The 17,260-nt window shown below is 44.0% G+C and overlaps 1 protein-coding gene across 1 annotated transcript in view; it reads right to left on the reverse strand.

The window, feature by feature from the left end:
- Positions 1 to 6,793, reverse strand: part of SIPA1L1 (signal induced proliferation associated 1 like 1) — a 334,415-nt gene extending 327,622 nt beyond the window's left edge. The window contains exon 1 of the mRNA XM_081829748.1: positions 6,734 to 6,793. The gene's annotated coding sequence lies outside the window, so the exon portion shown is untranslated. The remainder of the gene's footprint in view (positions 1 to 6,733) is intronic.
- Positions 6,794 to 17,260: the final 10,467 nt, after the last annotated feature.

The raw sequence follows: 17,260 nt of genomic DNA on the forward strand, positions 1-17,260 counted from the left end.
TAACAGAATCATCCATTGAGTTTCTTCACACCACCATCCACCTGATATCCAACATGCCGCCCCAGAGAAAAGCCCCAGAGTTCACCGGGATCCCCTACCCTCTCCACCCAAGCGCTCCCTGCTCCCCCAAACATACATCCTCCCCAAACCACTGAAAGCCACTTTTTTAAAACATTACTTGGAAAATGGCCTTCAGAATAATCCCACTGAAGGCAATTATTTGGCTGACATTCTTGAAATCTGAATAAGCCTTTCCTGTGAGCCCTGTAGCTCTCCATAACCTATCATTTACCTACTGAAACATTTTGTTATGCAATTATTAGACCTCATTTCCTATTACAAAGGATCAGCACTAAGATCCTCATTAAAAAAATAAAGTAACATGGAGACGCTTCAAAGAACCACAGGCACCTCACAAACTGATAAAGAGACAAGGGTCAGGAACCACAGTCAGACCCCGCCCCAAACACAGGCACACACACACAGCACACTCTCTTTACATAGGAGATGCCAGCTCCTCAGGAATTAGACAAAGTATACTGGCAGAACCTTCTGAGGTCTTCCCTGGGGCAGCTAGAACTAGGCTTAGGAAGAGGCAGGACATCCATCAACCACACACCGACCCGCAATATAAGAGTAAGAAGAACATGTGTTTCTAAAGCCTTCTGAAGAAAAGCAGTCTGGTTCTGACAAGTCATAAGCTTACATTTCTTGCAAAAATCTGGGAAAATACTGCTTTCCACTTTTTTCCTAGATACACATAGGTGAAGCAAGCAGTAACAGTCAAATTGGGTGAAAATTTTAGGACATGCAACTAATTTATAATGATATATCTTAGAGGCATTTCCTAACAAGTACTGTCTCTTCTTGAAAGCGTGAGATACCACAGTTCGGTTGTCAGTTGCTTCTCTAAGAGCATCAAGAACCACAAAGAAACTTGTATTATTTTTACCTAAAGATGTCTCTTTTTGGTAATGACAAACGTGTTTAAAAAAAAAAAAATGGTTTTTCTCAATACACCTTTAAAGGTTTTTAAATTGTTTCAGATCTGGTCAAGTTGAGATTTTTAAGAACCTCATTTTTAATTTGTAATAAAAAGTTTACAACTTGATTTTTTCAAAAAAATCAACAAACAGCAAGCACCCGTTAATAAAGGTCTTAAATAAAAAAAAAAAAAAAAGACAGAAACTTGTAAAAACCAATAGTCAATCAATTCTGGGAACCGAGACTGCTAAAGGGAACACAAGGAGCTCACAATATATCCAACTAGAATATCTACCTAGGCAAATACTCTGGAATATGAAGAAAAAAAAAAAAAAGATAACATAGGAGCTGAAGGAAAAGACTCGAGTCTGGATTATAGAAACATAATCATTCACGGGCACCTGGGTGGCTCAGTTGGTTAAGCGACTGCCTTCGGCTCAGGTCATGATCCTGGAGTCCCGGGATCGAGTCCTGCATCGGGCTCCCTGCTCGGCAGGGAGTCTGCTTCTCCCTCTGACCCTCTTCCCTCTCATGCTCTGTCTCTCATTCTCTCTGTCTCAAATAAATAAATAAAATCTTTAAAAAAAAAAAAAAGAAACATAATCATTCACAATGAAGGTCTTTGCTTTTTATTTCTCACTAGCTGTCTTCTGAGTAGTTGAGAATTCATTCTAAAAGGAAGCAAGACCCTGAACCACAAAAACCAATTAATGATTATACCTCTAGCTTTGGTAAAAGACTTTGTGAAAAAAGTAGAAAAGAGAAAATAACCAGAATTAACTATTGTATCTGCAAAAGGCATTGAACCCAGACCTGCTCTGGGGGCGGGCAGAGGAAAAAGAATCCAGTGGTGGCCAAGGCTGGACGTCCAGTCTTATCCGCTCAAGTCGCCTCTGAGACACCCCTGTGCTTGTGCAAACCAGAAACCCTGCCTCTCCAAGCCAGCACACTCCAACAGGCATCCAGGCTCCTGCCTCTCCTGAGCTGAAAAGAGGGAAATCTAACCTTATGTAATTGCCTGTCTCCCACAGTTTAAAGGGAGGCATACTATAATCCTAATTAGAGGGAGAAGTCGGTGCAACATGACAAGGAACAAATAAGAAATCTAGAGACTGGAAATTCTCATCCCAGACCTCCAGAGGCAGAGAGCTGGGGCCTCACCTGACTCTGCTGCACACCCGCCTAGGTGCTGTTATGTCCTAGGGTCCAACTAAAAAAGCTCCTGATGTTCCTCCATGTCATTTCAGGGTCATCCCTCTTGATCTTCAAGAAGACACTCATGTTCTCTTTACTCTCCCCAGGCCAGAATAAAAGGAGAAAATGGATGTGCGCTGGCCCCTATATCAAAAGATATACCCCAGTGGATTTTCTTACCCTCGTGATCACAAACCCAATCACACTCATGTTATTCCCTCCCTCACTCAAACCGTCCGTGTTTGAGAGATCCAAAGCAAAGGGAATTTTTCCCATGCTTCTGACTCACTCCAGAGCTCATCAAAAGCCCACCAAAAGAATAAAAGAGCGAATATCTAAGGATAATTAACTTAGTTCTAATCTTTGGAAAATAAAATGCCACACAAGTGTGTGGGCTTTGTTTCGCCTTTTTTTTTTCCAATTATCTAGACATAGGGAAAAAACAAACAAAAATCCATGAGGTCAATTTACTTCTTGTGCCAAAAAGTAGAAGTGCAGTGGATAGGGTGGAATGTCAATCTCAAGTGATCGTGGAACACCTACATTTTAAGGAGCACCGGATATGAAACAAGACGCAACTTTCTGGATGAGCACTGAAAGAATAAGATAATGTTCAACCCTCCCAGAAGGGAAAGCCTCCCCATCTAAAGGGCAGTCACCGACTGGCAGGGATATTTCTTCTCTCCTGGCTCAGATTACCCTAGTGGAAGGGAGGATGGTGCTATATAAATCATGCACATCTTCAACAGGAAGCTCCTTCAATATGTTCCTTTTTTCTGTGCAATTATCCCTCCATCTGACCCATCCCCCCTCCAAGCCCCAACCCCTGGTAACACATGTAACTGAAAGAGAAGGTCTACAAGTTGCCACTATTCCAGAAATAAGGAAGGGAAATCACTTTCTTTTACAAATAAAAAATGGTATTAAGGGAAGAAAATGGTAACCTTGAACAAATTAAGTTTGGCTTCTCTAAAGAGCGTGCAAGTACATTATGCTCTGAGTTAATAAAGTCTATCCCCCTGCCCCAAAAAAAGGTGGGGGGAAGCCTACAGGCTCTACCATGTAGATATTTTAACTAACTCAATTTCTTTTTCTATAACTTTGTAATTTGAGTAACTCTAAAGCTTACTTACCAAACACTACATCAATACTGTTTTCAAAGCTCTTCAATCTTTTTTTTTTCATTCTTAATGTTGATTTTGTTTGCTTCCTTAAGTTTTGCTCATTTAGATACTTAATAAACACTGAACACTTGCAGGGGGAAGGAAGTAGTAAACGAATTTTAACGTATAGATTCAAAAAAACAAAACAAAACAAAAACTAGGAAACAAAGGAGTACAGTTAAATCTGGAAACCTGCCTTCCAATCACTGCCTGATCACTAATTAGTTCTTCTATAACCTGCGACAAATCACTTCAACTTTCTGGGCCTCAGTTTCATCATCTGCAAAATGGAGAAAATGGGTCAAATGATTTAAATTCAAAATCCCTTCTAGCTTCAACAATCTATGAATCTGTTCATCAAAAAGAAAATGCAATTGCAAATAAGACTTTATGATTTGCAAAGTACTTTCATACATATTTTCTCATTAATTCTTGCAGCAAAGCTGTGAAGCAAGCATTATGCCCATTTTTGCTGAAAAAGACAGTTTTTCAGAAAGACAGTTCAGAGAGATTTGATTATTTTTTTTAAGATCCCATAGCCCGAAAATTTGAAACCCAGAACTTCTGAGGGCAAATAATGGGCTCCCTTATTTCAGAAAATAATAAAAATAATTGATTGCCTTTTATGCAAAACCCTTCTGGAGGCAGGGTACCATAACCCCAAACTCAGAAAAGTTACTACATATGGCCCCACTGGACTATAAGTTCCATGAAACACACTTACCCACCACCAGAACCATGGAGGCTGACAGCACACTTCCCGGATAGAGGCACTCAGTAAATAACGCCTGACTCACCATAAACTTCAAAAGGTTAAGAATATAGTGATATTATGGGGGTATAGGGGGACTTTTTTCTGAATTTCAGATATGAGCTTCTTTGATTTGCATCAAAAGGAAGAAAGAAGCATTCTATATCGGAGATCTAGTTCTCCATCAGAGGGATAAATATATTTGTTTTCCTCTGACAAAGTCCGATTTCATCAGTGAACCAAAAATCTCCAATGCGAGAGGTCACCTGGAAATCTTCAGGATATCCATACTTTATATGTGCACTGCTATGGACCAACTGGAATGATAATACAACCACGAGGACTGACAGGAAGCACATAATTATGTTCTCATGAATCACTACATACTTTCCCCTAAATTGGAAAGATTCAGGGAATCTGTATTTTTACACTTTTCCACCTCTCCTCGTGCTTCTGTTTCACAGCTCAGAGAGACAGAAAACAGCCTTTTATTGAAAAATTCAAACTGCAATTTAATAGAACATATACATAACTCAGAGTCAACCAAGATCTTTACAAAACCACTAAACTCAAGCAATCTTCAATCTATGACTTCGATAAAGCTACATGAAGATTTTTTCTAAAGTTGTTTAAAAAGCGGGGGGTAGGGGGTTCCCTAAAATTACTCATGTAATTCAAAGCAAAAGCAAAGTAAATAAATACGAAAGCCAGAAAATAATAGTGAAAGGATAGAGTTAAATGAATCTCAGTACAAAATCTAAGTAAGGTGCTTTGGATTTATTACCAAGAGTTCAAGTCAACCTTGCCACAGGATCCCAACGACTGCCTGACACTTCAGATCTAAAAAGTTCTCTGAATCAAAACTGCAATTTCAAAGCCGGAGGAGCAGTACCAGGAACTACAGAGAAGCTAACAGCAACACCTACTGACTATCTTGAGCCACTTGCCAAACTTGTTCTCAGTCAAACTAGAGAAATCTAATGATACAGTCAACTTCAAGAGTCCTTTACTTAAGCATAATGAGATAAGAAAATATGTTGTCACCCACGTAAAGCCATTCATCCCCAAAATCTCTTATTTTGCCCCTATTTACAAGCAAATCATCACCCAAGTCATTTTAAATGCATTGTTAATTGCTGATGCCTCAGTACAAGGAATTTATTCCATGGGAAAAATGTTTTAATATTAATATTCTTGTTAATAACTGGTATGTCATCTAATAGTTGGACACATCAGTGACCATAAAGTGCTTTACATAAACCTTTCATTTGAGACTACTGCTGTTACCACTGTTCTACATTATTCCCATCAGGTTTTTTTTTTTTCCCCATCCTGGTAAAGGTGGTTTAATTGCAGCCATCAAAAAATGAAAAAGAGAAAAGTGAAAGTCATTAAATCAGGATTATATAGAAAATTAATACTGTTACTAAACTGGCTGCAGAGAACGATTCTATAGGACTTAATCTTGTACTTTTCCAAAAGATTAAGTCAGAGAATCTTTGCCTTGGACGAATATTCCATATGAGAAAAGAAGAGAAAGTTGACACTTAATTCCCACAGAGTACCAGTATAAAAACAATGGGTTTAAGAGTCTGAGTCAGAGTTTCAACATGAAAGGCTTACTTTATAGAGGAAACGCCAACCCCAGTTCATCCAGATAGACCTGGAACCTGATGAAAGTCGACACCTTTACTCTGAAATTTGCATCGCATCACTGGCTCCCAGTTTAGAAATATAATCGTCCAGCAGGTAGGAAGAATTTCAGGGAATGCTACCTCTAAAATACCAGGAAATTTTTCAGGAAAAATTAAATCTATTAAGGTAAACGCAGTCTCTAGAAGCCATCAGTCCCCAAATGCTTCCTTCAAAAACGAATACCAACAACTCAAACATCTTCCCTGAAGTGAGCCATTTCCCTTGTCTCTAGATTTAACAAACGGTGAAACCAGATGAAATTTCAACCTGCTCAATATGATTACTTGTCCACCTAGAAATGCCATGAAGCAATAGGGAGCCTCACAAATTTCCTTTACGGTCAGAAGTTGGAAACAGATGAGGCTAAAGAGGAAAACTTTTTGAAGCGGCCTCACGCCTCCCCAGCCCTCTCGAGGTTTACTTGCTCCAAGGAAAGCAGGTTAGGGCATCCCCGACTTTCACTGCCCTCCCCCCCAGAACCCCGGGAGAGAAATTAACCACCCGCGGGCAGCGAGCTCCCTACTCCCTTTCCCATGATTACAACCCTCGGCCTCTCCTTTCCAGCACAGCCTGCAAAGCGCTCACCCAGGTGACCGAAGGAGAAGGGTGCCGGGTGACGAAGAGAGCAGCCCGGTGGGCGCAGCCACCCCGACGGGGGCGCGGGTCTCCCGGCCTCTCGTGGGGGCGCTCCGCGGGTAGTTATGCAGATTCAGATTCCGAGGTGCGTGCGCGCGCGCCGTGCGCGGTGCAGCCCGGACTCGCCCCCGCCGGGCTGCGCTATCAGCACGGCACCGAATCGGAAATAAAACTTTGACCGGTCTCCCGGTGTCTGCTCCCGGCCCTGGACCCGAGCCCCAGCCAAAAACGCGCTGGGGGAGGGGGGGGGCTGTCGACAGTCCTGCACCCCCGCTCCCCTGCCCGGCCCCAGGGCGCGGGAGCCACTTACCGCTCGGCCCGGCCTCCCGGTGCTGCCGCGCGTCCGGGGTGGGTCCGCCGCGCGATCTCCCTGGGGAGAAAGAGAAACCGTGTGGACGGTCGGCGCGCGCTCACTCGCCGCCTCCTCTGCGGAGGACGGCGGGCGGCGAGGCCGGGCCGGGCGCCTGGCGGAGGGGGGCCCGGGGGAGGTGGGGGCTGAATCTGCCCAACTCCCGAGCCCCGCTCCGAGGGGGACCCGGAAAGCAGGCTGGAGAGCAGCCGGCTGGGGCCGCGCTCCTGGAGTGGGTGGCGAAGGTGCCTCCGTCCCCGGGCATCAACTATTGTCTGGGCGTCCTGGTCCCCGCTCGCGCGGCCTCCGAGGCTCAGCGCCCCCCATCCCGCCCGCCTGCCCCCAGGAGAAAAAGCTGGGGGTGGGGGCCGCGGATAAAGCGGGTTTGGGGTGGCTGGGGGGTTCGGGTTCCAGAGGTCGGAGGTGGGCGCAGGGGAAGGGGAGGTGCGTGCCGAGTGGGGGAGGGGACAGGTAACTGCCGACGGGGGTGGGAAGGCCCGGGAGGACCGGTGGAGGGGGAGGAAATGGGAGGGAGCCCCGGAGGCGGGAAGGGATGGAGTGGCTAGGGGGCGGCCTCTGAAGCCCAGACCTGGCCCTCCCCGGGGACCCTCCTCCCGGGAAGTCGGCGCCGCACTGACTTTTTCGCTCACTCGCTCACGCACGCACTGAACTCGCTCACAAAGTTGCCGGCGGTGGCGGCGCCGCACTCGCCCTTCCCTCCCCTCCAGTCCCCTCTCCTCCCCGCCTCCCCGCCCCATTCCTTCCCCTCCTTCTCTCCCTCCCTCGGCAAGTCTCGGGTGAGATCACCGCTGGGCTGCTCAGCACAGCGCGCAAATCTCGCGAGAGAAGCGGCCGCTCAGCCCGGCCAGCCCGGGAAGTAGGAGTTGGAGGAAGGTGGGGGACCGCGGAACTCCTAGTTGCTATGACGACGGCAAAGCCCTGGATTCCTGTCTCCTGCAGAGAGCCAAGGCAGCAAACGTGGGTGCAGTTTTCATCCTGCCCCCTCCCTTGCCCGACACCCTAATGGTGGGGAAAGCGAATGCTAGAAGCGGGAGGAGGATTTTTAAACCTATCTGAGAGGGCATCTGTAGACCAACGTCATGGTATCTGGCCAGATTTGGCAAATGAAGCTAATTGTTTTGGGGTTTTTCTCCAGAGGTTCTGGGGGAGATTTCTGCCATAGAAGCCAGCACGTATCTGTACCCCCAAATTTCTACCATATATTCACTCCTTCAACCCACCCGTCTAATCTCATCCCCCAACCACTTCTCCATAGGCTCCTTCTCTCCTCCCTTCCCCCGCCCCCACCTCCCCATCACCACCACCAGATTGGGCTCCTTGAGGATCTGCCTTATTCATCTTTGTGTTCTCAGCGCCTCCACAGGCTTGGTACAATGTAGATATTTACTTAATGTCTGTTGTGGAGGGGAAATGAGTGCAGCAGTCTGTAAGTGTCCTCAATACCTTCCTTTCATCCTACCCTGTAGAGTATGTACCTACTTAGGCTTAGAATGTAAGTTTCTGCTCCACAGCCATATTTCATTACTGTCTGTTTCTGTTCACACGGAATGTGTCTTTTTCAATAGAGTCCTTCCTTTCTACAACTTTGTCTCATAAAAACCCTGGGGTGGGGGAGTTTTGTTTAGTTATTTTTTTTTAATCACTAAGCTTTTCAAACGCCTTCAAACCTACTTCAAAATGCTGGTAAGGATCAAGATGAAATCTTTTCGAGCCGTCTTTATTCTTTTAATTGTAGAAACTTTTCTTTGGGGGTTTTAGTCACTGCCTAAATAAAATGGATACTGTGAATAGAAGTTAAGCTTCAACTTTAGATTTCAAAGGGGATGCGTGAAAAATATATGCCATGATATGTGAATTATATCTCAATAAAAAGCTAATAAATCCTATCCCGACTTACATTAATATGAGAAAAGTGTGATTTAATTCAATCCCACAAAACTAGAAACCCATGAAAGTAGATTAGGCTTTAAGTTAAGACTCTTTTAGGTCAAGTGCAAGCTTAAATCCTAGGTTGATGAAAGTTTTTACATTAGAAACCTAAGTGAATACAATGATTGAAAAGCACTGGACAACTTCAGAAGACTAGGTTTGAGTTTTTTTGTGTCACTAATAATTGAGTCTCCTTGAGAAGTCATTTATCTCTGATTCTTCATCTGTAAAATGAGGGGGTAGCCCAGATGTGAGGTCAGCTTTAAAATTCTGTAGCTCTATGCCTATAAAAATTTCTAATAAATAACATATTTTCCTTTTACATAAAAAATAAATAAAATGAGTGTTTCATTTTATAGGTCAGTTTCACAAAGTTTAGCTAAGTGTTGACGAGTTGATTTTAAAGTTTCTCTTGTCTCAACTGTAAAAACAACAAAAATATTGACCATGCTACAGTAATTTCACAGGGAATCCATCATTCATGATTTGTTTTTACACTAACTCAAAACAGATTCCTTATTTAATAAATATGCTAACTCAAACCAAAGACCTAAACTGAATATATCCACACCCCCACCAAAATAACTATAAGGAAGGAGGGAGGGAAAGAAGGAAAGAAGAAGAAAGGAAGGAGAGAAGGAAGGGAGGGTGGGAGGGCAGGCCTTAAATTCACACACTGGTGTTTTTAATATAAAATTTTTTACAAAGAGGAGTGCCTGGGTGGTTCAGTCAGCTTAGGGTCTGCCTGTGCCTGGGTGGCTCAGTCGTTAAGCTAAGTGTCTGCCTTTGGCTTAGGTCATGATCTCAGGGTCCTGGGATGGAGCTCCGCGTTGGGCTCTATGCTCAGCAGGGAGTCTGATTCTTTCCCTCTCTCTCTCTCTCAAATAAATAAATAAAATCTTTTTTAAAAAATTTTTTTACAAAGAAACTCAATAGAGCATCACTATCCATCCCATTGATGTGTGTTAAGGAAACGTCTTTCCCAGCATAGTTCACTATTGTAAATCAGTTGTTCATTTGCTCTGGCTCAACTTTTAACATAGTTTTACCCATAAAGGAAGGCTGCCAATCTGTATGCACCAGCACCATACAATTTCAAGGCCACCTGTTTTATGACTCCCAGATAGCTATTTGATAACATTTTAAATAACTGACCCAAGTGCTAGCCAAACCTATTAACTGTATTCAATGCTTATGAGGCTCAAGTGTGGGTATTGGCCTCAGATTATGAAGGTAACCTCCCTAACCTTCAAATAGAGTAGAATAGGAGAAATTGTCCCAGGGACCTAAAACTGCTCTTTCAAGGCCCTGGGCTACTATTTATCTGTCACTGGTGACAGAATTTTCACCTATGTTTCTGAAGGAGATAAAAGGTGAAATCCACCAAAGCTGTAGGTTCTAATTACATGTTTTCTGATTCAGTCACTCCCTCTGTATTCTCCTTGGCCTTCTGGGGTTTCAAGATAGCAGACAAGAGGCAGCAGAAGAGTAAAAGGGGGAATACAGAGTTTGCCAAACACCATTCCTGCCTCCTCTCCCTGGGCTCCTCTACCCACCTCTGCCTAACCCCCTCCCACACACAGGGATGTGTAACCTTCCCTAGTGATAAGGGGAACATCTAGTCATTTCCTGTTCCTCCTTCCCTATTCACTTCTTTGTTAGAACACAGTTGAATTCATTTCCCTCTGGCTATTTATTTCTACACAACAAAACACCCTAACATATCTGATATGGAATGATTTTGACACAGAAGCCTACCAAGGAAGCAAAATTAGTATTTTTTAATATTATAAATATCAATTCACATTTGCATGTTTTTCAGTTAAAGTCTAGTTTATTCAGCCTATTATCATCAATTCAGAACTTCCTATTACTAACTATACATCTATAGGGAAGTACTAACAAATATGCAGAAAAATTACTCTTAACTCTTAAAAAAGACCGAAGTGTTCCCAAATCATCCAAAATTAAGTTATAGCTAATGCTGTTTCAATTTTAGGGTTTTATTGTTTTAGCCCTATGTAACTTGATTTATCTGAATACTAGATTTCTTAGAACAGTTCAGTCTCCCATCTGCATGATAATATTTATCACATGTTTAAACACCAACAACTTTATAATCAGTTAACATTGCTTAGCAGAGCTACTACACTTCCTTGTCCACTCCCCCACTCTTCTAAAGGACTATTTCACACCTTCTCCCCCTTCATCAAGCCTCTGGCTTATTACTCATAGCTAACGACCTTGCTTCTTTGTTGGTAAAATAGAAGCAATCAAGAGAGAACCTGGTACACACTCCCTTCCTACCACTCTAAATACCAACCCACCTGCACCTGTCTGCACATACTCTTCTGTCCTCCTGCACTTGTGATGAACTCTCAGAGCTCTAAGCTAAGACTAACCTCTCCCACTGTGTACTAGTCCCATCCCCTCTGACCCAGACATCAATTCAGTAACTGCCCCTCTCTCCTGCATCAGGAAATTTCCCTCTCTACTGAGTCACTTCTAAGAGTGTATATGCATGCTGTAATATCTGCCATGGTGAAAAATAAGACATTTCCTAGAGTCCATATCTCCCTCTACTTCACTTTACCCCTCAGATCTTCAAAAGGTTTTGCCATGCTTGCTGTCTTCAGTTCCTCTCCTCCATTCTCTTGAATTGCCCCCACCAGTCCAGGGAAACAGATCTCGGGGTCCTTAGTGACTGCCTTGTTGCTAAATCCAGTGGTCAGTTCCCATCCTCACCTCATTCGAGCCCTCAGCAACAGAGAAAGGTTGGTCACTCTCATCCTTGAAATACTTACTTCATGTGGCTTCTGGGCTAAGAGTCTGTCTTGACTCTTATTCTAGCTTTGTGGCCTTCTCAGTCTCCCATCTCTCAACTCAGAAGTCCCCAGGTCTCTATGGACATCTTCTCTTTGTGGTCTCTTATCATTCTGTGGTCATCTCACCAGTCTGATGACTTTAAATGACATCTATATTCTGACTACCCTCAAATTTACATCTCCAATCCAGATGCCTCCCTGAAATCCAGACTCATACATCTGTGAAAATTAATAAAGGGAAACCTCCCTAATGTGGAGTCCAGAGGCTAGAAGAGGGAGTCCTACCACTCAACCTCAATTACAGGAACAATCGTCAATTAGAGACTCCAATGGAAGTGTCAATTACACACCTCAGCAGAAGAATCCTCAACAGGAAAGGATAATCAATTACAGGCCCCAGGAGGGAAAAGATGAGCATTGCATCTTTTCCTACACAAAATTGGCTACCCCTGCAACTGGGCCAATGAGAAACCATCATCACCTTGAACTCCTGCTTTTTTCCAATGGGTTTTCCTTCAAAACAAGTCCCCCTGACATCCTCCTTCTTCTCCATAAAATACCATTCTTCATTTGTTGGACTGGCCTCTGGTTTCACCACAGCATGCTTGTCCTGAATGCACTCCTCCATTATTTCTGAATAAACCCATTTTGCTGGTAAAATAACTGACAGTTTTATCTTTAAGGTTAACACATCCATCTCCTATTCAACATCTCCAGCTGGTTGTATATTAGGTATCTCAGACTTTACATGTGTAAAGCTGAAAAGCTCCAGATATTCCCCCCAAAAAACAGTTCCCTCCTGCAATTTCCCCCACCTCCGTTAAGGGCACCCTTCCAGAGATTCAAAGGTTTTCCTTCGGAGCAAAAGTCGTGGGGTCATCCTTGACTTCTCTACTTCTCTCACATCATATACCCAGACCATTAGTGAATTCTGTTGGCACTTCTTTCAAAATACATGTAGAATCCAATCACTTTCCACCCACTGCAAATCTCCCTGCTTCAAGCCTTTTCTCACTTGGATTATCACAATATTCCCCCTGTTGGTCTCCCTTTTTTTTTTTTTTTAAAGATTTTATTTATTATTTGACAGAGAGACACAGCAAAGAGGGAACACAAGCAAGGGCAGACAGAGAGGGAGAAGCAGGCCTCCTGCTGAGCAGGGAGCCCGATGCGGGGCTCGATCCCAGGACCCTGGGATCACGACCTAAGCCGAAGGCAGATGCTCAATGACTGAGCCACCCAGGCACCCCAGGTCTCCCTTTCTGATCTCTCTGTTCCTGCCCTTCCCCTCAATAATTTGTTCTACGTACAGGACCCAGACTGTGGAGCATAAGTAAGTTAGATCGTGTCACCTCCCTGCTCAAAAGCCTTCAGGGCTTCTCATGTCACTCAGAGGAAAAGTCAAAGTTCCCATTCTGGACTAGAGAAATGTATTCTCTGACTTCCATCTAGAGCTCTGACTTCAACTTCTTCCTCTCCACCACCCCACCCACCCACCCCCTTAGCCACAGTGGCTTCTCTCTGTTCCCTAAATACACCAGACACTCTCCTGCCTCCAAGCCCTGCGTTTGCTGTTCCCTCTGCCTGGAAAGCTCTTCCCCCAAATGTCTGTGTGGCTCACTCCCTGTTCAAAGGTCATTGTGTCATTTGCAGGCTTGCTCCCGGTGCTCTCTCTTCTTAATCCTGTGTTGTTCTCCCTATCTCTCCCTCTCGTTCATAAGGTGAGATCTCTGAAAGCAAGAGTTTCATGTCTGCTTTGTTACTTCTGTATCCCTGTATTCCCAGCACCTAGAACAGTGCCTGGCATATATACAATAGGCACTCAATGCATGTCTGTTGAATAAGCAAGTAATGCTGTTTTAAAGACAAAGTAAAAGGGCTAGCAGAGTATAGGAGGCAGACTAATTCCCCCCTAAGATGTCCATGTCTTAATACTTGGAACCTGTGAATATGTCACCTTCCATGGCAAAAGGGACTTTGCAGATGGGATTAAAATCTGGAGATGATGGGAAACATGCCTTACATTATCTGAGTGAACCCAGTGTAATCACAAGTTTCCCATAAGAGGGAAATAGGAGGATCGGAGTTAGAGTCACAGGAGATAAGACCCCCATGGAATGGAAACAGGATCAGACAGAGATTTGAGGATGCCACCCCAGCGGCTGAGACAATGGAGGAAGGGGCCATGAGCCAAGGAATGTAGGCAGCCTCTTGAAGTTGGACAAGGCAAGGGAAAGAGATTCTCCCCTAGAGCCTTCAGAAGGATGTACAGCCCTGCCAACAGCTTGACCTCCAGAATTGCAAGAGAACAAATCTACATTGTTTTGAGCCACTAAATTTGTTGCAGCAGTAAGAAGAAATTACTACTCAGAGTGTAAACTCATTGAAGGCAGGACATGTGTCTTGTTCATTCTTAAGTCCCTACTGTCTAGCACAATTCCTAACACAAGGAAGGCACTCAGTAAATGTTTGTGGAAGGAAGGAATGAAGTTTAACAGCAGAGAAGAATCAAAGCTCCCATCCTGATGGAGTGGCGGAATCACTTACCTGGTGTCACCTTGCCTCAGAAAGGGAAGAAAGCATCTTGCTATTAGGAAGTCTCCTTGAACTTTTTGAGCCATAAAGATATAGGAGCAAGGAATAGGGAGACAACCCAGGGCTTAGTCACCAACATCAGCTACAGAGAATGAAGACAAGTCACAAGGGGCTGTGTGGGATATGTTAAGGAGTTTGGCCTCTCTTCTGTAGGCAATAGGGAACCATTGAAGGATTTTCAGCAAGGCAGAGAGACATATTCAAATTTGCATTTAGGAGGCATAGCACACTTACAGCATGGAACTTAAAAATCCATGGGTCAGAGAAGAGGTCAGAACTAGAGTCATAAATGTGGGAGGCAGTAGCTTGTAGTTGTTGATATATTGCATTTAGATAACATTTTAATTAAAAGCACCCTCACAGATTTTCTTTCCTTCTCATAGGTATGTTCTTCTGAAACATATTCCATTGAGCTGTTTATGCCATTCCTGGTTTTCTGACAATTTTCTTGCTAACATGTGTTCAATAAAAAACCCAGAAGGACTGAAAGTTCTGGCTCACCAACCCTTTTGACCTTTTTCTACACAGGCATCAACACATACTACTCCAGCTACATTTTTTTTTTTAAAGATATCTATCTTCTCTGAACTATTTCAAAATTTTTTATTCATCCCTCCAATAGTACTTCCTTTCAGGAAGCTCTTTGCACTGTTTAAAATATGTGAACATTTTCTTAGGAGCTGGAAATTTCCTTCCAACTAACCCCTGTCTCTTTAATCCTTTCATCAGATTTCATGGTTGAGAATGTGTCAAGAAGGAAGGTGGAAAAAAAAAGGTCTCTCTCCACTTCCTTGTCTTTTTAAATCCCTAGAAATGAAAAGAGGCTTGCTCATGACTTGGAAGTGGTGGGCTGAGGCCTCCCAGAACCATCTGCCTCCTTTCATTGCCAGCCAGAACCAAGGCGACATTGACAAGAACCCAGGAGCTGAGGGAGCGCCTGAGTTGCACCTGCCCCATGGGATCCAGGGAGAGCGCAGTGAGATTCTGCAGCGGTCACAATTTGCGTACTCCCGGGTACAGGAAGCATATGCAATTAGGGTGTCTGCTTGTAGACATACCGAAGAGCACGACTGGCATGTTAAAGCCATCATAGCCTTTATTTGAGGGCAAAGAGGAAAGAATGACTATGCTGATAGCTCAAATATGTTTAGAATCTTAAAACAGCTCATCACTCACCCTGAATTTTACAAATCACTTTTCAGAGATGAAAATTTTTAAATGTCTCTTTCCATTTCATTTGTTCTTTACATTTGAGGGGTAGCGATGAGTTCGCTTACTCAGGTATAAGAAATAGCCAAGGCCACTACCTGTAATCTTTTACTTATGCTACAGATACTCACCCAGTGGAGTGGAAGAAAATCTACTAGACCTTGGATTCTGACTTGGATTTCCAGATTCTAACTCAACGAGATCAACTGTAACTTTAATATGTTGTTTAATTTTTTATTTCATTTTTCTGGACTTCTATTTCTTTAAGTGCAAGAGGAGAGGACTAAGAACCCATCCTTTTGGACTAGACACTTGTATGTTGCCATATTAGCCTCTTTCAGGTATCTATATGCTCCTGGTCAAGAATCTGAGGTCTGGGCTTTCGTTCCTGAACAAGAAAAAGTTCCTGAACCTCCCTCCTTTCTCACTGGTCTCGCCCTTCCAACTATGGTCTTCACCTGCCCCTGGCCTCTCCTGCCTCCCACCCACACCCCCAGCTCCACAGCCCCATCTCAGATATCAAGGGCCACCACCACTCATGCTGAAAGTTTGGAGAGGGGTGTAGACTCCCAAACAATCGTGCAGACGTGTCCTGTGGCACTCTCGCGGTCGGTGCTGCTAGAGTGGATGTCATTCTTGCTTGTGGCATGACCAGCCCGTACCAGCGGCTCTGCTTGGCAGTGGGACTCTTGGGACTACTGCTCCCACTGCCCAGAACCGCCAGCCTCTAGTCCCTGGGCTGCTGGGCCACCCAAAGCACAGTCCCTGCCAAGAAACTGGGGACAACTTGAAGATGCAGGATTGGCCTAGAGAATCCATTCAAATTCCCCCAGCTGGGACTGTATTATGGGAGCAAAAACGAAAGTGTCACACCGACGGGTCTTCACCGGAAGGCAGGTCTGCATGATGGAGTCAGAGGGACCTGGCCTCACACCCCACCTCCACCTCCACACTTGGTAGCCTAGTGGCTTTGGAAAAAGTTATTTACCTCTCTAAGCCTTGGTTTTCTTGCCTTTAAAGTGGTAATAATAATCATGATTGGATTTTTAAAAAGATTTATTTTTTATTTATTTATTTATTTATTTATTTATTTATTTATTTATTTAAGAGAGAGAGAGAGAGCGTGCATGATCGGGGGAGGAGCAAAGGGAGAGCGGGGGAGAGAGAGAGAGAGAAGCAGACTCCCCACTGAGCTGGGAGCCCGACTCGGGGCTTGATCCCACAACCCTGAGATTATGACCCGAGCTGAAACCAAGAGTCAGCCACTTAATTGACTGAACCATCCAGGCGCCCCATGATTGTTTTTTAAACACATGGTTGTTTAGAGGATTAAATAACATAACATGAATTTTTTAAAAAGTATTTTACTTTTAAGTTATCTCTACACCCAACATGGGACTTGAACTCACAGCTCTGAGATCATAAGTTGCATGCTCTACTCACCAGCCAGGCGTCCTGAGATAACACACATTTTGTTAGACTCTGTAGGTTGGCTACCTAAAAGCCTGGCAAAACCCTCTTTTCCCTCCTTGCCCTCCATGTCTTTCCAGATTTCTTGAAGCCTTCAGAACAAGCTCACATAAAACAGGGACTCTTCTGAAAACTCTGAGTTCCAAAACATACACAGAAATACCAATGCAGAAATGTAGAGATACAGTACCCACCAGGCTCTCTCCATCACTCACCTGCTCCTCTCCCTGCATTCTCTCTGCACAGTGCTTTCCTTGACTTGTTTTGGTCCACATAAGGAAAATACCTCCCAGATCTCCCAGATTCATTCCAAACTCAAATATGTCCCAAGTTTGCAAAATACCTGGAGAGAGAAGGACCTGCCTGACCCAGCTCTGGATCAGGTGCCCGCCTCTGATCAGCTGTGGCCAGGAGTGTCGGGCCACGTTGCATAAAATGG

The sequence above is a fragment of the Leptonychotes weddellii genome, chromosome 9 (assembly GCF_054177405.1).
Source record: "Leptonychotes weddellii isolate Sample4059 chromosome 9, ASM5417740v2, whole genome shotgun sequence".
NCBI classification, from domain to species: domain Eukaryota; kingdom Metazoa; phylum Chordata; class Mammalia; order Carnivora; family Phocidae; genus Leptonychotes; species Leptonychotes weddellii.